The 20,426-nt window shown below is 45.9% G+C and overlaps 1 protein-coding gene across 13 annotated transcripts in view; it reads right to left on the bottom strand.

Annotated features, from left to right (window-relative positions):
* ACACA (acetyl-CoA carboxylase alpha) overlaps positions 1-20,426 on the bottom strand; it is a 330,020-nt gene that overhangs the window by 264,284 nt on the left and 45,310 nt on the right. For 8 of the 13 annotated variants that reach the window (XR_013405782.1, XM_077969316.1, XM_077969320.1 and 5 more), the window contains exon 1: positions 11,673-11,770. The gene's annotated coding sequence lies outside the window, so the exon portion shown is untranslated. 13 annotated transcript variants of the gene reach the window in all.

The following is a 20,426-nucleotide window of genomic DNA, read 5'->3' as shown; positions in this document are numbered from 1 at the left end:
TTGGGAGGCCAAGGCAGGCAGATAACCTGAGGTCAGGAGTTCAAGATCAGCCTGGCCAATAGGGTGAAACCCCAACCATACTAAAAATGCAAAAATTAGCTGGGTGTGGTGCTGCACACGTGTAATCCCAGCTACTTGGGAGGCTGAAGCAGGAGAACTGCTTGAACCTGGGAGGCAGAGGTTGCAGTGAGCAGAGATCATACCACCGCACTCCAACCTGGGCCACAGAGTGAGACTCCGTCTCTCAAAAAAAAAGGATTCAAAGTGATGAACAACAGGAGAGAAAAAATTAGAGAACCTGTTCAGAAGGTCCAACGGAAGCTCCCAAAAGCAAGAACAAAACATAGGGCAAAAATTTTAATCTGGTAATCATGCCAGATTGCCATGGTCATTGACGGATTTCAAAGGCCCAACAAGTGCCTACCATAATGAATAAAAACGGACACCAAGGCACATCACTGAAATTTCAGAAACTGAACACAAGAAAAGATCCTACAAGCTTCCCGAGAGAAAAAAGTTCACATACAAATGATCAAGAATTTGAATGCCTTTCAGACTTATCAGAAATAACAACAGACGCTTGAAAGTTATTAAACAATGCCTTCAAAATTCTGAAGGAAAATTATTTTCAATGTAGAATTTTAGACACAATAGGTTGCTGATCAATTGTGAGGACAGGACATATTTTCAGACAGCAAAATCTCAAAATAATTACCTCTGAGAATAATGCAATTAGAAAACATAATTCATTTTACAAACACCAATGCAATAATTGATATTGGCAAATATCGTAAATATATGTTAAAACCATTGGATAAGGGTTTTCAGAAAACAACATATTCTTTTTATTATTATTATTATTTAGTTTTTTTTTTTTTGAGATGGAGTCTCGCTCTGTTGCCCAGATGGGAGTGCAGTGGCGTGATCTCGGCTCACTGCAACCTCCACCTCCCAGACTCAAGCAATTATCGTGCCTCAGCCTCCCAAGTAACTGGGATTACAGGTGTGTGCCCCAACACCTGGCTAATTTTTGTATTTTTAGTAGAGATGAGGTTTTGCCACATTGGCCAGGCTGGTCTCAAACTCCTGTCCTCAAGCAACCCATCTGCCTCGGCCTCCCAGAGTGCTGGGATTACAGGCATGAGCCACCATGCTCAGTGAAAACAACATATTCTTACATATATATAAAACATATATATTATACACATATCTTACATATATATTTTACACATATACATATATAAGATATATCCTACATATATGTCTCTCTCACATGTGTGTGTGTATATATTTTTGTTTGTTTGTTTGTTTGTTTGTTTGTTTGTTTTTGAGACGGAGTCTCACTGTGTCGCCCAGGCTGGAGAGCAGTGGCGTGATCTCGGCTCACTGCAAGCTCCGCCTCCCGGGTTCACGCCATTCTCCCGCCTCAGCCTCCCAAGTAGCTGAGACTACAGGCGCCCGCCACCACGCCCGGCTAGTTTTTTGTATTTTTAGTAGAGACGGGGTTTCACCATGTTAGCCAGGATAGTCTTGATCTCCTGACCTCGTGATTCACCCGCCTCGGCCTCCCAAAGTGCTGGGATTACAGGCTTGAGCCACCGCGCCCGGCCATATTTTGTTTTTTTTTTTTTTTGAGACAGTCTCACTCTGTTGCCCAGGCTGGAGTGCAATGGCCCGATCTCAGCTCACTGCAACCTCTGCCTCCCAGGTTCAAACAATTCTTCTGCCTCAGCCTTCCAAGTAGCTGGGATTACAGGCACCCACCACCTCATCCAGCTAGTTTTTTTTGTATTTTCAATAGAGACGGGATTTCACCATGTTGGCCAGGCTGGTCTTGAACTTCTGACCTCAAGTGATCCGCCTGCCTCAGCCTCCCAAAGTGCTGGGATTACAGGCGTGAGCCACTGCACCTGGCCATATTCTTACATATTAATTACAAAAGGGAAAAGGTATTTTTACAATGGAGAAATCTGACAGGTACCATCTTAACTAAGTATTCAAACTAAATATCACCAATATTAGGACAAACTGACTTCATATACCTCTGGATGTGATGCAATAGAAGTATACAACAGGCCAGGCACAGTGGCTCATGCCTCTAATCCTGACACTTTGGGAGGCTGAGGCATTAGGATTGCTCAGGAGTTCAAGACCAGCCTGGACAACAAAGTGAGACTCCGTCTCTATAAAAAATTAAAAAATTAAAAATTAGCTGAGCATGGTGACACATGCCTATGGTCCCAGCTACACAGAAGGCTGATATGGGAGGACTGCTTGATTTCAGGAGGTCGAGTCTGCAGTGAGCCATAACTGCACCACTGTACTCCAGCCTAGGCAACATAGTGAGCCCGTATCTCAAAAAAAAAAAAAAAAAAAAAAAAAAACAGAAAAAATTAGCTGGGTGTGGTGGCGCATGCCTGTAGTCCCAGCTACTTGGGATCCTTAGGTGGGAAGATCGCCTAAGCCCAGGAGGTTGAGGCTGCAGTGATCCGTGACTGTACCACTGCATTCCAGCATGGGCAAAAGAGCAAGACCCTGTCTCGAAAACAAAACAATGAACAAACCAAAAAACGTGTTTAGAGCTGGGTGTGGTGGCTCGTGCCTATAATCCTAGCACTTTGGGAGGCCGAGGCAGGTAAATCACCTGAGATCAGGAGTCTGAGACCAGCCTGACCAACATGGAGAAACCTGTCTCTACTAAAAATACAAAATTAACCAGGCGAGGTGGCGCATGCCCATAATCCCAGCTACTGGGGAGGCTGAAGCAGGAGAATCACTTGAACCTGGAAGGCAGATGTTGAGGTGAGCCGAGATCACACCATTGCACTCTAGCCTGGGCAACAAGAGTGAAACTCCATCTCGGAAAAAAAAAAAAAAAAAAAAAGTTTTGTATAACAAATAGTTGGAGGGGAGGGAGAGAATATATATATTTGCTTGAAAATGCATAAAATCTCAGAAGTTATTAATAAATTAATAACATTAACATAAATTAAAATATCTGATAATTATTAAAAAGAAATAAGAAATAATAACAGCCAGGCGCAGTGGCTCACGCCTGTAATCCCAACACTTTGGGAGGACAAGGTGGGCGGATCACCTGAGGTCAGGTGTTCAAGACCAGCCTGGCCAACACGGTGAAACTGGGATTACAGGCATGAGCCACCACGCCCGGCCCCCTTTTGTGCTTTTAAAATACTGAACCAGGCCAGGTGCAGTGGCCCACACCTGTAATCCCAACACTTTGGGAGGCCAAGGTGGGCGGATCACCTGAGGTCAGGAGTTTTGGACCAGCCGGGCCAACATGGTAAAACCCTGTCTCTACTAAAAATACAAAAATTAGAGGGGGGTGGTGGAGTGTGCCTGTAGTCGCAGCTACTCAGGAACCTGAGGCAGGAGAATTGCTTGAACCTGGGAGGTGGAGATTGCAGTGCACTCAGATCACACCACTGCACTCCAACCTGGGCAACAAAGCAAGACTCTGTCTCAAAATAAAATAAAATATAAAATAAATAAAATAAAATATAAAATAAAATGGTGAACCAGGTTGGGCACGGTGGCTCATGCCTGTAATCCCAGCACTTTGGGAGGCCAAGACGGGAGGATCACCTGATGTCAGGGGTTCAAGACCAGCCTGGCCAACATAGTGAAACCCCGTCTCTACTAAAAATATAAAAAATTAGCTGGGCATGGTGGCACACGCCTGTAATCCCAGTTACTCGGGAGGCTGAGGCACGAGAATTGCTTGAACCCAGGAGGCAGAGGTTGCAGAGTCAAGATCCTGCCACTGCATTCCAATCTGGGGTGACACAGTAAGACTCTTGTCTCAAAAAAACAAACAAATAAAACAAAATGTTGAACCACATGAATATATTGTCAACTGAAGATTTTAAATAAGTTTAATAAAAAGCTTTCCTCAATTAATTTCATGCTACTCTGATCCCTTATCTCGTATCTGTCAGAGTATTTAGCCAGATAACTGAAATGTTATTCACTTATTTCTTTAACATGTGTTACTATGTAACTGACTCTGGGTTATCTCCTAGATGAGGCTGGGGAAGTTATTCTCCCTTCCAAAAACAACAAAAAAGAGAGAAATGGAGGTCTTGCTATGTTAACAAGGCTGGTCTTGTACTGCTGGCCTCAAGCAATCCTCCCATCTTGGCCTCCCAAAGTGCCAGAGTTATAGATGTGAGCCACCATGCCCAGCCTCTTCTAATTGATTTAGATCCACCACCCTCAATGCCTCACAATGCCATGTAAACACTAGGCTTTCAAAGGCTGCATGTTTTTTTTTGGTTTTTTGGGTTTTTTTTGAGATGGAGTCTGGCTCTGTCACCCAGGCTGGAGTGCAGTGGCGCGATCTTGGCTCACTGCAAGCTCCGCCTCCTGGGTTCATGCCATTCTCCTGCCTCAGCCTCCTGAGTAGCTGGGACTACAGGCGCCCACCACCACACTCGGCTAATGTTTTGTATGTCTTTTAGTAGAGACGGGGTTTCACTGTGTTAGCCAGTATGGTCTCAATCTCCTGACCTCGTGATTCGCCCACCTCAGCCTCCCAAAGTGCTGGGATTACAGGCATGAGCCACCGCATCTGGCCAGGCTGCAACGAATATTTGAGTTACAAAACTAGCAGACATAAACTAAGTCACTATTTCAAACATTATCCTCTAGAAACATTTAGAGGCCTCCAGGTAAAATGCCATTTTGTGAATTCAGAAAGTTCTAGGATGAAATCAATTTATGCTCATAATTTTATTTCATAGATCTGCATTTAAAGAAAACCAGAGTCTCAAGGAAAAGAACTGGCTCACGGCTGTACAATCTCAACACTTTGGAAGCCTGAGGCGGGAAGATTGCTTGAGCCCAGGAGTTTGAGACCAGCCTGGGCAACATGACACAACCCCGTCTCTACCAAAATTAAAAAACAAAAAACAAAAAAATAGCCAGGTATGGTGGTGTGTGTCTGTAGTCCCGAATACTTGGGAGGCTGAGGTGAGTGGATCACTTGAGCCTAGGAGGTTGAGGCTGCAGTGACCCATTATTATGCTAGTGCACTCGAGCCAGGGTGACAGAATGAGACCCTATTAAAAAAAAAAAAAAAGAAAAGAAAGAAAGGAATTTCTTCCTTAAAGAAATACTGCTGAATTTTTTTGCCTCCAAGTCCTATGGATATGTTAAGGCATTATACTTTATATTACCTAACAGAGATCTATGCTGGTGACATTTACAGGTTAAGGCAAAAATTCCTAATTCCTTTGTAGTTACAATATCCTATGCAGTCTTCAGGAGCCAGTTTTAAGTTGAAAATTATGAAGAACTCCCAAAAATCAGTTGCCCCATGATGCCTTATGCCAGATGTGCCTATAGTTGGAAACTTTCAAATGTACATCAGATAAAATATCTCTCATATTAAGTGGAAAACTGGAAAAGAAAATCCCTTAGGCACTTTCCAGTACTAAATGTTCTATTAAGTTATTGAATTTTGAGGTAGAATCAAAGTAAAATCAAACAGCTTGCTTCGCCAGGGCCAGGAATACCTCTAAATGCTAAAGCATAAAACAGGACCCAGCGATTCATCTTCTTGCTGCTAATCTACTGATATTACTCCTGATAAACTTAAAAACTAATCAAGCTCCTATCAACCTACTATTCTTCATCTTGGCATGTGTGTAAAATATATACACACAACTAAGAACAGATTTGAAATCTGTTTATAAAAACAGAAGACAGGCTGGGCACAGTGGCTCACAACCGTAATCCCAGCACTTTGGGAGGCCAAGGCTGGCGGATCACTTGAGGTCAGGAGTTCAAGACTCCTGACCAACAGGGTGAAGCCCTGTCTACTAAAAATACAAAAATTAGCCAGGCATGGTGGTGTGCGCCTGTAATCCCAGCTAATAGGGAGGCTGAGGCAGGAGAATTACTTGAACCCAGGAGAAGGAGGTTGCAGTGAGCTGAGAGCACGTCACTGCACTCCAGCTTAGGCAACAGAGCTAGACTCCATCTAAAAAAAAAAGAAGATAATTTTATAGGAATGTCATTAATGAGTATTATACTCTAGTTCTATCAGAAGGGATAACCAAATATTCATAAATGAGGCCTTGTATTTTTTGAGAAAAATTCCCCAAAACTGAGTCTGTTTTTTCAAACTCCATGAGTTCATTCGGAATTTTCAAACTTTGCTGGGCATGGTGGCTCATGCCTATAATCCCAAAACTCTGAGAGACCAAGGCAGAAGGATTGCTTGAGCCTAGGAGTTCGAAACCAGCCTGAGCATTACAGTGAGACCTCATCTCTACAGAAAATTAAAAAATTAGCTAGGTATGGTGACATGTGCCTGTGATCCCAGCTACTCAGGAGGCTGAAGTGGGAGGATCACTTGAGTCCAGGAAGTCAAGGTTGTAGTGAGCCATGTTTGCAGCACTGCACTCCAGGCTGGATGACAGAGAGAGATCCTGCCTTAAAACAAAGAAAATAATTTATACAACTTTATTCTATCTGAAATAACCATTCCATAAATAGTACTGCCATGCAATTTCCAGTCCTGATGTCATGGAATAGTAAACGTTATTGTGGTTCTTTGTATAAAACAGCATGAGTATGGCATGCTAAAAGGATGGAATGAGTCTAAGTCTCAACACCATTGGAAGGCAAGACCAATTGGGGCCACCAACCTTTAGGTAGGGCACTGAATAGCCCCTGTTGAAGCCACTTTTCACTTGCCTCCTTAAACATCCTGAGACTAGACAGCCCAATGGTAGCTTGAAAAAGTAACAAATTAGTAAGAGAACTGTATCATTAGAGCACACTTAACTAAGATTGACCAGCTAAACTCATAAGAATTAATGCCTTATCAATCAGATTTACACTCTGTGTAAGTGCAACATCCTTATGACACTATTTGTCATAGTTTCCTACCTGTTTAATATCACCTTCAAATAGTCCATTAGATTCAAGTGAATACAGTACTCATTACGGTTTTTTAAAACTAAAGAAATAGGCCGGGCGCGGTGGCTCAAGCCTGTAATCCCAGCACTTTGGGAGGCCGAGACGGGCGGATCACGAGGTCAGGAGATCGAGACCATCCTGGCTAACACGGTGAAACCCCGTCTCTACTAAAAAATACAAAAAAATAGCCGGGCGAGGTGGCGGGCGCCTGTAGTCCCAGCTACTCGGGAGGCTAAGGCAGGAGAATGGCGTAAACCCGGGAGGCGGAGCTTGCAGTGAGCCGAGATCGCGCCACTGCACTCCAGCCTGGGTGACAGAGCCAGACTCCGTCTCAAAAAAAAAAAAAAAAAAAAAAACTAAAGAAATAGGCTGAGTGCAATGGCTCACACCTAAAATCTCAACACTTTGAGAAGCTGAAGTGGGAGGATCACTTGAAGACAGGGGTTTGAGACCAGTCTGGGCAATAAAGTGAGACCTCCACTCCATCTCACAAAAAAATTTAAAAATTAGCTGGGCACTGTGGTATATACTTGCAGTCCCAGCTACTCCGGAAGGTAAGGTGGGAGGAATGCTTGAGCTGAGGTCGAGGCTGCAGTGAGCAATGATCACATCACTGTACTCCATCCAGCCTGGGTGACACAGCGAGAGAATCTCTAAAAAAATAAAAAATAAAAAACATTTTAAAATGAAGGCCAGGTGCAGTGACTCATGCCTGTAATCCCAGCACTTTGGGAGGCCAAGGCGGGCAGATTACCTAATGTCAGTTAGAGAACAACCTGGCCAACATGGTGAAACCCCATCTCTATTAATATACAAAAATGACCCGGACATGGTGGCATGCGCCTCTAATCCCAGCTACTTGGGAGGCTGAGGCAGGAGAATTGCTTGAACCTGGGTGGCGGAGGTTGCAGTGAGCTGAGATCACGCCACTGCACTCCAGCCTTGGCGACAAAGTGAGACTACATCTCCAAAAAAATAAATAAATACATAAAAAATAAAGTGGCCAGGCGTGGTGGCTCACACCTGTAATCCCAGCATTTTGGGAGGCCGAGGCGGGTGGATTACAAGGTGAGGAGTCCAAGACCAGCCTGGCCAACATGGAGAAATTCCGTCTCTACTAAAAATACAAAAAAATTAGCCAGGCATGGTGGCACATGCCTGTAATCCCAGCTACTCAGGAGGCTGAGGCAGGAGAATCGCTTGAACCCGGGAGGTGGAGGTTGCGGTGAGCAGAGATCGCACCATTGCACTGCAGCCTGGGCAACGAGAGCGAAACTCCTGTCTCAAATAAATAAATAAACAAATAAAATAAAATTGAGGCCGAATGCGGTGGCTCACACCTGTAATTCCAACACTTTATGAGGCTGAGGTGGGCAGATCACCTGAGGTCAGGAGTTTATGACCAGCCCGGCCAACATGACGAAACCCCATCTCTACTAAAAATACAAAAAATTAGCCGGGCATGGTAGCACGCACCTCGTAGTCCCAGCTACTCAGGGGGCTGAGGCAGGATTGCTAGAACCTGAGAGGTGGAGGTTGCAGTGAGCCGAGATTGTGCCACTGCACTCCAGCCTGAGCAAAAGGGCGAGACTCCAACTCCAAAAAATAATAAAATTAAATTAAATTGAAATAAACAAAAAAAAAACAGTTAATAATCTGTTAAAGTAGATTAATGGTAATTACCTCAATAGTTAATAGGAATTTTTTTAGCCAATGAGTTTCTAGTGTTTATTCGCTTTGTTGTAATCTTACTGTTTTATGGGTTTGGAAAGATGCTTGACACATAGCTCCTAGAATTTACTTTATTTTATTTTATTTTTTGAGACGGAGTCTCGCTGTGTCACCCAGGCTGGAGTGCGGTGGCACAGTCTTGGCTCACTGTAAGCTCCGCCTCCCGGGCTCACGCCATTCTCCTGCCTCAGCATCCCCATCCGGAGTAGCTGGGACTGCAGGCGCCCGCCACCATGCCCGGCTAATTTTTTGCATTTTTAGTAGAGACAGGGTTTCACTGTGTTAGCCAGGATGGTCTCAATCTCCTGACCTCGTGATCCGCCCACCTCGGCCTCCCAAAGTGCTGGGATTACAGGCGTGAGCCACCATGCCCGGCAGCTCTTATAATTACTAATCTTTAAGAACATGTTAGATAATGACATAACTTTCTTTTCTGAATTACAAAAGGATTCTCCTCTCCTCCCACAATTGAAAATACTAATTTCTAATGTATTATTCCACAGTTTCTATTTTAATTCACTTCTTTCCCAAACTAAGACTATTAGGATATTAGCCATCCAAATGAAGGAAGAAAAGATTTTAAAGAAAGAAATACACTAGCCCTAGACCTGTTAAACCAGTCCACATGACAGGTATAAAAATTTTCCCAATCATTGAGGGCAAAGGAAATAGTGTTACGTAGTGATGTACACCTGAACCTGCTTACAGCACTTTAGAGAGGTCAACATCAGATGAGAGAGTGTTCTCCGAGGCTGGCTTTCACAATACCAGGTCTTCATCATTACCTAGTTATTGAACTATAAATTCACTAAGATAAAAGCCACCATTTCCCAAGACTTCCTTTTTAAAAAGCAGTTTAATCTTATGCTTGATGTATTTCTATTATGCACTGGTAAATCAAAACAAAACAAGCCCAGCGTGGTGGCTCATGCCTATAATCCTAGCACTTTGGGAGGCTGAGAAGGGTGGATCACCTGAGGTCAAGAGTTGGAGACCAGCCTGGCCAACATGGTGAAACCTGTCTCTACCGAAAATACAAAAATTAGCCCGGCATAGTGGCGCACGTGTGTAATCCCAGCTACTCAGGAGGCTGAAGCAGGAGAATCGCTTGAAACTAGGAGACAACGTTGCAGTGAGCCGAGATCACACCATAGAAACTCCAGTCTGGGCCGGGCGCGGTGGCTCAAGCCTGTAATCCCAGCACTTTGGGAGGCCGAGGCGGGCGGATCACGAGGTCAGGAGATCGAGACCATCCTGGCTAACACAATGAAACCCCGTCTCCACTAAAAATACAAAAAAATTAGCCGGGCGTGGTGGCGGCGCCTGTAGTCCCAGCTACTCGGGAGGCTGAGGCAGGAGAATGGCGGGAACCCGGGAGGCGGAGCTTGCAGTGAGCCGAGATCGCGCCACTGCACTCCAGCCTGGGCGACAGAGCGAGACTCCGCCTCAAAAAAAAAAAAAGAAACTCCAGTCTGGGCAACAGAGCAAGACTCCATCTCAAACAAACAAAATAACAAAATTCTACAACACTAGTAAACACAGATGGCTTCATAAATTAATACTTTACCTTTGGCATCTTTCATATGCCCACTTTAAAATGTTTAATATTCTTGGGTTTACATCAGTCCTCCTGTTATGCATTCAGTTTTATTGAGAAATGAAGAAACTGAGGCAAGAGAAGTGGGAAGAAACTTGCTATTTATAGCAAGCAGGCATCTATCTGGATAGGTAAACGGTGGTCCTGCTCTATTAGGCCACAATGCTTTTCTGAAAAGTGCCAATCAAATAAGCAGCACAGAAATCCTTCTCATCACAGACATCCAGGGCTTTCCCCTCAAGAATGGAAAAATATGAGTATTCCTCCCTGCTGAGGGAGAAGAGACCATGTAACCAAAGAAAGCATGCTTCTCAATCTATACTACCGAATTGGGAGGGAAAAAATGAATGGAAAGAGAGAGAAAATTCAAGGAAATAAACTTCTGAGACTGAAGATGTGGTTATTAGGTTTATCCACACATTAGGAAATTACTGAAACATCGCTAAAGTAGAAACGGAATTAGGAAGGCCTAGGGTCTTTTTTTATTCCAGTCTTAAATCCCCAAACAAAAATATCTGAAATTAAAGTATTTCTCCTGAGCAGTTATATTCTTAAATGCCTCTATAAAACCCACAAGGCCTACACTAAGTCCCTGATTTTTAGGGCTGATTTCAAGTGTCCATTAGTGTCCACTCTCCCACTTCCAAATCCAAACTAATGTTGGCCCCGATCCGGGTAGGGCCTTCACACACATTTTCCTGTGAAATCATTAGCTTCGCATCAGCTTCCTACGTCCTGTTTCCAGTAACTTCCCTTGATCAGCATGGCAAACAAGGAGAGAGTAACAAAAGGCATGTACATTTACTACGTCCCTCACAGATAACATAATAAAATCCTGGGAACAGGAACTGGCAGGGACAACCTGCCTGGCCCTGGCTCTCGCCACGATACAAAGGCACGGAGAGAGCAAGTGAGGTCTGCACCCCACACCTCATCCTGCAAGAGAGAGAGGACTTTCAATGCAATCAGACCCAACCCGCAACGCCCCCTTCCCACGTGGTCTTCTCTCTCTCCCGAGCCCAGAATCGGATTGGACAGGGGTCTGGAAGGAATCACACCACGCTGGAGCTGGTCAGGAGGGGTGGGGGGCGAGCTCCAGGCAGAAACTCCAGCCCCTTTCTAGAGGGGCCCTGAATTGTACGCCTCCCAGTTCCGGGATCTGAGCTCCCACCTCCCGAGACCCCAGACCTCTCCATGTCTCTAGGGAGGGGACCTCAAGGCCTCAGAGCCGCGGGAAGGGTTAGGCTGCCCGGCACCGGGTCTGGATGGTGTGGAGCCCAGGCCGCGTGCGGGCGGGCGGAGGATGGGAGGCGGCCCCATGCTTAACGCCGCCCCTCCCTTGGCCCCAGCTTCTCCAGGCCCCCGGTCACAGGTTCTGGGCCGGCCCTCACCTCACCTCAGGGTGGCAACGTGTGCGGTCGGGCGGTTCCGGAGCCCCTGCGTGGAGACACTGCTGGGCGGGAGGAGAAGTCGGCGGCTCAGGCGATGGCTGACAGGCGCGCAGCACCAGGCCGGCCCCGCACACGGAGAAGGGGCGGGGCTTCAGGGGACCTGACCCGCCCCCGCCCCGCCCCTGCCTCCCACCTCAGCCGGCGAGCCCCAGGAGGTGACTACGTCCGGGGTTACTCCAGGCCGTTCACCTCTGACCCCGCTCCGGGCTGCGGCGCGGCCAGGGCCGCCGGGGGGCGAGGCGCGGGCCCCAGGGCTCAGCAGCAGCCAATGGGAGGGCGGCGCGGGGCGGGGCGATGTGAGGCGATGCCGATGGTCCGAGCGCGGATCTGCCATTCGGGGCTGAGCGGCTAGAGGGCGGGCGGGCAGCGGGCGGGCCCTGGGCAGTCGTGGCGCCCGTGGCCCGGCCTTCGCGGCCCCTTCTGCCACAGCCGGGTGCGGGGCCAGCCCCTCGGCTCCTCCTCCTGGCGGAGAGGGGAGTAGGGGAAGCGGTCCAGCATGCGCCTCGCACCAGGGACAGAGGCGTCCCAAGTGACGGACCGGGACTAGCCGGCCTGTAGCGGGGGGAAAGGGAACCCAGCATTAAGGCGGGCTGAGTGGGGCAGGCGGCGTTCGGGCCCGTTTAATTGTCTGTTGAATCCTAACACATTAACAAGAGGTGGGCAATCGCGTCCACCACCTGTTCTCATCACGCTAGCTGGTTTGCAAGCCTGGGCGGGCTAAGTAACCCCATGCTGGAAGTCCAAAACCAGCCCCCCGTTTCGCTCCTCAGCCCCAAGACAGCCGACTCGAAAGGTGTTACACATGCTGGATCCTGGCGTGTTAAGGAGAAGCTTCAGTAAACGAAGCTCGGTAAGAAGGGGAGTGTACCAAAGAACCACCGTCTTCTGCCTGCCCTGAGCAAAGTAGTTGCCAAAGCGTTCCAGACTTTTCGGATTGGAGAATGCTTTCCGTCCTCCACTGTGGGCACGCCGGGCCTTTGAGAGGAAGCCAATCCGTGTCTGTAGTTTCGCCAGTTACTTCATAGCAAGATTTTCATGGTAGCTGTGTGTTGAAAATTAATAATAACTGGAAGGGGTCCCAACACAATACAAACATTGCTTAGGGAAGAAACTTGGGGAAAATTGCGCTTGAGAAGAACAGGGTGAACTCAACCCATCCAAGGAAGAATTTAATGAAGCATGCACAGCACCTTCTTAATGCTTACAAACTTGTGAGGAAGGCCAGAAGCGCAGAGGATGACAGTTAAGTGAGAACAAGCTCTATGCCAGAGGGTAAAACGTGAATAGGATAGAAATACATGCCCCAGGTAAGAAGTTATTGGCGGAAGCTGAGGCAGGAAGAGGAAAAGATTGGTCCAACAGGGAACAATATTCATCCAGGAGCCCTCATAATCCCACTAGGTGGAGCTTCCCCAAGAATTTATCAACCCATTTTTAAAATAATAGGGTCAAGCACGGTGGTATGTACCTGGACTATAGTCCCACCTCCTCAGAAGGCTGAGGTGGGTGGATGGCTTGAGGCAAGGAGTTCAAGGCTATATGTAGTGTGCTGTGCCTGCGCCTGTGAATAGCCACTGCACCCCAGCACTGGCAACGTAAAAAGACCCCATCTCTAAATAAATCAATTAATTAAATGACAGGGATTGGAAGCAGAGAACATAGGAAAGAAGATGTGGACTTTACAGAACAGTGATTCATATTTCACAATAATTGTATCACTGAGATATCTATCAGTTGGACAAAGGTAGGGGGGAAAAAGATAATTGAGCAAGACTTCCTGGCTTAGTAAGATGTTTGATTTGACTGACCGAAAAACACGGCCTGGGAAGAGGGAAGCCTCGCCTTTCCATAACAGCAGTCTCTGAAGCTGACATGAAGGGAGTGACTTTGGAAAGAACTAAAAACAATGAGGTTGTGTCTTATTGTTGTTTTACCTTTCCTAGATCATATTAAATAATAGGAATTCTTTCCTCAGGATTCTTTTTTATTTTTTATTTTTGAGATGGAGTCTCGCTCTGTTTCCCAGGTTGGAGTGCAGTGGTGCAATCTCAGCTCACTGCAACCTCCGCCTCCCAGGTTCAAGTGATTCTCCTGCCTCAGCCTCCCGAACAGCTGGGACTCCAGGCACACACCACCAAGTCCAGCTAATTTTTGTATTTTTAGTAGAGACGGGGTTTCACCTTGTTGGCCAGGATGGTCTCCATCTCTTGACCTCGTGATCCGCCTGCCTTGGCCTCCCAAAGTGCTGGGATTACAGGCGTGAGCCACCATGCCAAGTCTCCCTAAAGACGGAGTCTTGCTCTGTCGCCGCGGCTGGAGTACAGTGGCCGGATCTCAGCTCACTGCAAGCTCCGCCTCCCGGGTTTACGCCATTCTCCTGCCTCAGCCTCCCAAGTAGCTGGGACTACAGGCGCCCGTCACCTCGCCCGGCTAGTTTTTTGTATTTTTTTAGTAGAGACGGGGTTTCACCGTGTTAGCCAGGATGGTCTCGATCTCCTGACCTCGTGATCCACCCGTCTCGGCCTCCCAAAGTGCTGGGATTACAGGCTTGAGCCACCGCGCCCGGCCTCTCCCTAGGATTCTTAATAGTGTTGCTGTTTACCAGCTTTAGAAGCTCTACAAAACCAGGGATTTACCCTCAAAAACTGTCCTTACGTGAAATTTCAGCCAGCCCTTGCATGTCCTGCTTTTGACCTCACTGATTATTTTAAGTAATTGAGCTTTCTATTTTAAAATAATTGAGCTTTCTAAAGAACTAGCCAAAGAAAGGCCTAATAAAAGCTACAGTGAAAAAAAAAAATTAAGGAAGGATGAGTTATGATACCAAGGTCACTTACAGAGGATCTAATAATCTAATTGTTATCACCAAATGCTAAGACAGCTGGGCAGAGAATGAGCAGAGAGCTGTGTCTTTAAGACAGTACAACTGGAATTTCAGCAACCCCTGAGTGTTATGGTGTTTGGTGCATGCCACAACCTGCCCATCCCTACTGTAGGTTCTTTAGAGCTGCTCCATGAGTTCTTGCTACACAAGCTATTATGTCTGTAAGAGGTGGGGGAGGAGAACCAAAGGGTGGAGAGAACTTACCATATGAGACTAACAAATGGAAGAGAAGGATGAGTGGTACGTTTCTAGAAGCTGACACTAGAGGTCTGTTATGGGCTGAACTGTATCCCAAAATTCATATGTTGAAGTCCTAACCCCTAGTACCTCAGAATGTGAGTATATTTGGAGACAAAGTCTTTACAGAAGTAATTAAATTAAAATGAGGTCATATGGGTGGGCCCTAATCCAGTATGACTGGCGTCCTTATAAGACAAGGTGACGAGGAAACAGACACACACACAGAGGGAAGATCCTATGAAGACATAGGGCGTCCATGGCCATCTTCAAGCCAAGGAGAAAATACCAGAAAAAAACTAACTGCTGACACCTTAATCTTGGACTTCTAGCCTTCAGAACTGTGAGGAAATGCATTTCTGTTGTTTAAGCCACCAGTCTGTGGTACTTTGTTATAGCAACCCTAGAAAACGAATACAAAATCCCAAATATATGACTTCCAGGGTTTTCAAGGTGATGTAAAGGTATTAGGGATTCATCCTGAGCAGCCCAGCTACCTTCCAACCTTAAAATTGCTTTCTTATCTTCCTGTGGGTAAAGTCAGGAAAGTATGAGAGGTCCCTGTCTTCGAGGTGAGTATAGTCTATTTAAGAAGGCAAAACTAACACATTAAAACAGAGTGTCTGTGTCACACTCTTTAGAAGATAGCCATATGAATTTGTAATAGCCATAGATGAGAAAAGATAAATTCTCAAAAATTGATAAACCCAGATATATATAAATATTATATGCGCCACTGTCCAGGCAGCTTCATTTGGCATTTTTAGGTCAAATATTTAGATTAGGGCATCGTTTCTCAAAGTATGTCCCACTGATCACCTTAAGAAACAAACACTAGGGTGCTTGTTAAAAATGCAGATTCCCAGCCCTTTTTTTTTTTTTTTTTTTTTTTGGTGCAACAGCACAATCATGACTCACTGCAGCCTCAACTCCTGGGCTCAAGTGATCCTGCCACCTCAGCCTCTCAAGTAGCTGGGACTACAGGGAGATGTCACCACACCTGGTTGACTTTTTCTCTTTTTCTTTTTTTTTTTTTTTTTTTTTTTTCCCGAAACGGAGTCTCACTCTGTCACCCAGGCTGGAGTGCAGTGGCACAATCTCGGATCACTGCAACTTCCACCTCCTGGGTTCAAGCAATTCTTCTGCCTCAGCCTCCCAACCCAAGTAGCTGGGATTACTGGTGCAGGCCACCATGCCCAGCTAATTTTTGTATTTTTAGTAGAGACGAGGCTTCACCATGTTGGTCAGACTGATCATGAACTCCTGACCTTGTGATCCACCCTGGTATCCCAAAGTGTTGGGATTACAGGCATGAGCCACTGGACCCGGCCGACTTTTTCTTTTTTTAAAGCATCCCTAATAATTAATCACCCTGAAGTTTGAGAACAGTCATTTAAGATTTATCATTATTGTTCCCCTCTTTGCTGCCAGAGTTGCTGTTGAACAACAAGGCCTTCAATACCTGTCACTCTTAGGACAAGAAAGTCTCTCAAGTCAGACTTGAGTTGAATCAAGGGAGGAAAGAAAGTGCCTTAATAGAAAATAGAACCATGGGTTGGGCACAGCGGCTCACGCCTATAATCCCAGCACTTTGGGAGCGCAAGGCGGGTGGATCACCTGAGGTCAGGAGTTCTAGACCAGCCTGGCCAACATAGTGAAACCCTGTCTCTACTAAAAATACAAAATTTGCGGCAGGGCAAGGTGGCTCATGCCTGTAAATCCAGCACTTTGGGAGGCTGAGGTGGGTGGATCACCTGAGGTCAGGAATTCAAGACTAGCCTGGCCAATATGGCGAAACCCCGTCTGTACTAAAAATACAAAAAATTAGCGGGATGTGGTGGCAGGTGCCTATAATCCCAGCTACTTGGAAGGCTGAGGCAGGAGAATTGTTTGAACCCAGGAGGCAGAGGTTTCAGTGAGCTGAGCTCATGTCACTGCACTCCAGCCTGGGTGACAGAGACTCTGTCAAAAATAAAAAAAATTAAAAATAAAAATATTGCTGGGTATGGTGGTATGTGCCTGTAGTCCCAGCTACTTGGGAGACTGAGACAGGAGAATCACTTGAACCCAGGAGACAGAGGTTGCAGTGAGCCGAGATTGCGCCACTGTACTCCAGCCTGGGCAACAAAGCAAGACTCCATCTCAAAAAAAAGAAAAGAAAAGAGGCCAGGCATGGTGGCTCACGACTGTAATCCTAGCACTTTGGGAGGCTGAGACGGGTGGATCACCTGAGGTCAGGAGTTCGAGACCAGGCTGGCCAATATGGCAAAAACCCGTGTCTACTAAAAATACAAAAATCAGCCTGGCATGGTGGTGGGCATCTATAATCCCAGCTACTTAGGAGGCTGAGGCAGGAGAATCGCTTGAACCCAAAAGGCAGAGGTTGCTGTGAGCTAACAGCACCACTGCACTCCAGCCTGGGAGACAGAGAGAGACTCCGTTTCAAAAAAAAAAGAAAGAAAGAAAAGAAAAGAAAAGAAAATAGAAACATGAAGAGCCCCCTGTCCTGGGGCTATCTCACCATGAATCCAAATTCTATAGATAACAAGATCAGTGATCAGTCTTCAGGACAGAGGATAATGGAATTATTGGGTTATTATTTCCTACTGACCACCAATAGTTATATTTTAATCTGGCTTCTGGCAATTGCCGTGCTTATTCTTATCCTTATACCTTTGTTTATGGTGGCAGACTTATCCAACTTTTCTCCTGTTTTTCTGAATCTTTCTAGTCCTTAGAAGTCCCATTTTCTCCAAGATTTATCTTACTTCTCCAGCTTTCACTGATCTCTCTCTCCTCTGAATTCTTGTGGCAATATGGTCATATCACACAGTTCAGAATTTTTTTTTTTTTTTTTTTTTTTTTGAGACGGAGTCTTGCTCTGTCACACAGGCTGGAGTGCAGTGGCGCGATATCGGCTCACTGCAAGCTCCACTTCCTGGGTTCATGCCATTCTCCAGCCTCAGCCTCCTGAGTAGCTGGGACTACAGGTGCCCGCCACCATGCCCGGCTAATTTTTTGTATTTTTAGTAGAGATGGGGTTTCATCGTGTTAGCCAGGATGGTCTCGATCTCCTGACCTCGTGATCTGCCCACCTCCGCCTCCCAAAGTGCTGGGATTACAGGTGTGAGCCACCGTGCCCAGCCAGAATTTTTTTTTTTTTTTTTTTGAGACAGAGTCTCGCTCTGTCTTCCAGGCTGGAGTTCCGTGGCACGTTGTCTGCTCACTGCAACCTCCACCTCTTGGGTTCAAGTGATTCTCCTGCCTCAGCCTCCCGAGTAGCTGGAATTACAGGTGTGCGCCACCATGCCCAGCCAATTTTTGTATTTCTGGTAGACAAAGTCTCACTATGTTGGCCAGGCTGGTCTCAAACGCCTGACCTCAAATGATCCTCCCACTTCTGCCTCCCAAAATGCTGGGATTACAGGTGGGAGCCACTGTGCCTGGCCCACAGTTCAGAATTTAATTAGGATATAATTTTTTGTCTGCATACTGGTTTTAGCTCTCCAGTTAAATCCTGAAGGCAGAGACCATCTCGTATAGTTTGCTACCCCCTTTTATAGCTCTTTGAGTAGGACTAGGTATTTCTATTAGTAAGCACTTCATTGACTGAAATAAAGATTAGCTTTGTACCTGAGAGGCCACTCTGCTCCTGGTGCTTGCTTATCCGTCTTCACGTTGTCTCTGAGAGGCAAAGCCTCCCTGAGAGGCAAAGCTGCTTTACAGATGGACAAAATTCATCAAGAAAGTCAGTGCCTTGCCCACAATTGTGGCTCCAGTTGTGATATAAAGGAAAAATAAGACCCAAAGTCCTTATCTGAATACTATGTCTCTTTGCTCTTGTTAATCACTCCAGTTTATCCAGAATTAAGAGCCTGAAGGAACTTCATAACATAAGGTCAGAAAATGTCCTCAGGGAGGCCACTTTATAAGTCTGGTCCTAATGATGAAAGGTAGAATTGCACAATGAAGGACAGCGTGAATAGTAGAGACTCCCCACAATGTTTTCACATGGACACAGGGTTTTCACGTGGCATTTCTGCTCTCACTCCTTCCTTATCCAATAGCAAACACTTCCAGTCTCTATACTTCAACCAGTTACCAAATCTTAGCTTCTTCCTCCATGATGCCTCCAATATATATGTTTTTAAAAATCCCTTTCTAAGTCCTACACACCACAACTAAAATGCCTGGAGAAATTTTAAAGGGCTCTTTAAAGACAGCAAAATGGACAAGATGACTTGTTTGGGTCTTGCCCAATCATAGGATTCTGACATTTTATGTTGAACAGCTTTATAGCCTAGCCATCCCTGACTTCACTTTCCTCTAAAGCCATGAAGATGCTCCTGGCAAGTTTATTTCCTGCCCCTGTCCCTACCTTCTCTTTAGACTTCCCTAGTGTCTCCATTATTCCTATATCAGGTTCAGGTTTTTCCTGCTACATATTTACTTCACTGTCTTCTACCTTCACTCTCTATTTTTTTTTATTATATATGAAACACAATACATAATAAAATATAACATTAATACTTTTGTAGAGCCTTTATCGTCAAGAAAAATTGAGCCATCATTCAATTTCTTTTTATCCTTTTAATACCTTCTGTATTAAAATTTTCCTGTATGTCATATCTTAGGGCAGAAGATTTCACAATGTCACATCTTTTTTTATTATTATTATACTTTAAGTTCTAGGGCCGGGCGTGGTGGCTCAAGCCTGTAATCCCAGCACTTTGGGAGGCCGAGACGGGCGGATCACGAGGTCAGGAGATCGAGACCATCCTGGCGAACACCGTGAAACCCCGTCTCTACTAAAAAAAATACAAAAAACTAGCTGGGCGAGGTGGCGGGCGCCTGTAGTCCCAGCTACTCGGGAGGCTGAGGCAGGAGAATGGCGTAAACCCGGGAGGCGGAGCTTGCAGTGAGCTGAGATCCGGCCACTGCACTCCAGCCCGGGCTACAGAGCGAGACTCCGCCTCAAAAAAAAAAAAAAAAAAAAAAAAAAAAAAGTTCTAGGGTACATGTGCACCACGTGCAGGTTTGTTACACATGTATACATGTGCCATGTTGGTGTGCTGCACCCATTAACTCGTCATTTACATTAGGTATATCTCCTAATGCTATCCCTCCTCTCTCCCCCTACTCCATGACAGGCCCCGGTGTGTTCCCCATCCTGTGTCTTTCTCATTGTTCAGTTCCCACCTATGAATGAGAACATGTGGTGTTTGGTTTACTGTCCTTGCGATAGTTTGCTCAGAATGATGGTTTCCAGGTTCATCCATGTTCCTACAAAGAACATGAACTCATCCTTTTTATGGCTGCATAGTATTCCATGGTGTATATGTGCCACATTTCCTTAATCCAGTCTATCACTGATGGACATTTGGGTTGGTTCCAAGTCTTTGCTATTGTGAAGAGTGCCACAATAAACATATGAATGTCACGTCTTTTTAAAAATCTCACCTCTGGGCCGGACGTGGTGGCTCACGTCTGTAATCCCAGCACTTTGGGAGGCCAAGGCAGTAGGATTACCTGAGGTCAGGAGTTTGAGACCAGCATGACCAACATAGAGAAACCCTGC

Source organism: Macaca mulatta, chromosome 16 (assembly GCF_049350105.2).
Source record: "Macaca mulatta isolate MMU2019108-1 chromosome 16, T2T-MMU8v2.0, whole genome shotgun sequence".
NCBI classification, from domain to species: domain Eukaryota; kingdom Metazoa; phylum Chordata; class Mammalia; order Primates; family Cercopithecidae; genus Macaca; species Macaca mulatta.
Note: the sequence above shows the minus strand (reverse complement) of the source record. Positions and strands in the feature narration are given on the sequence as shown.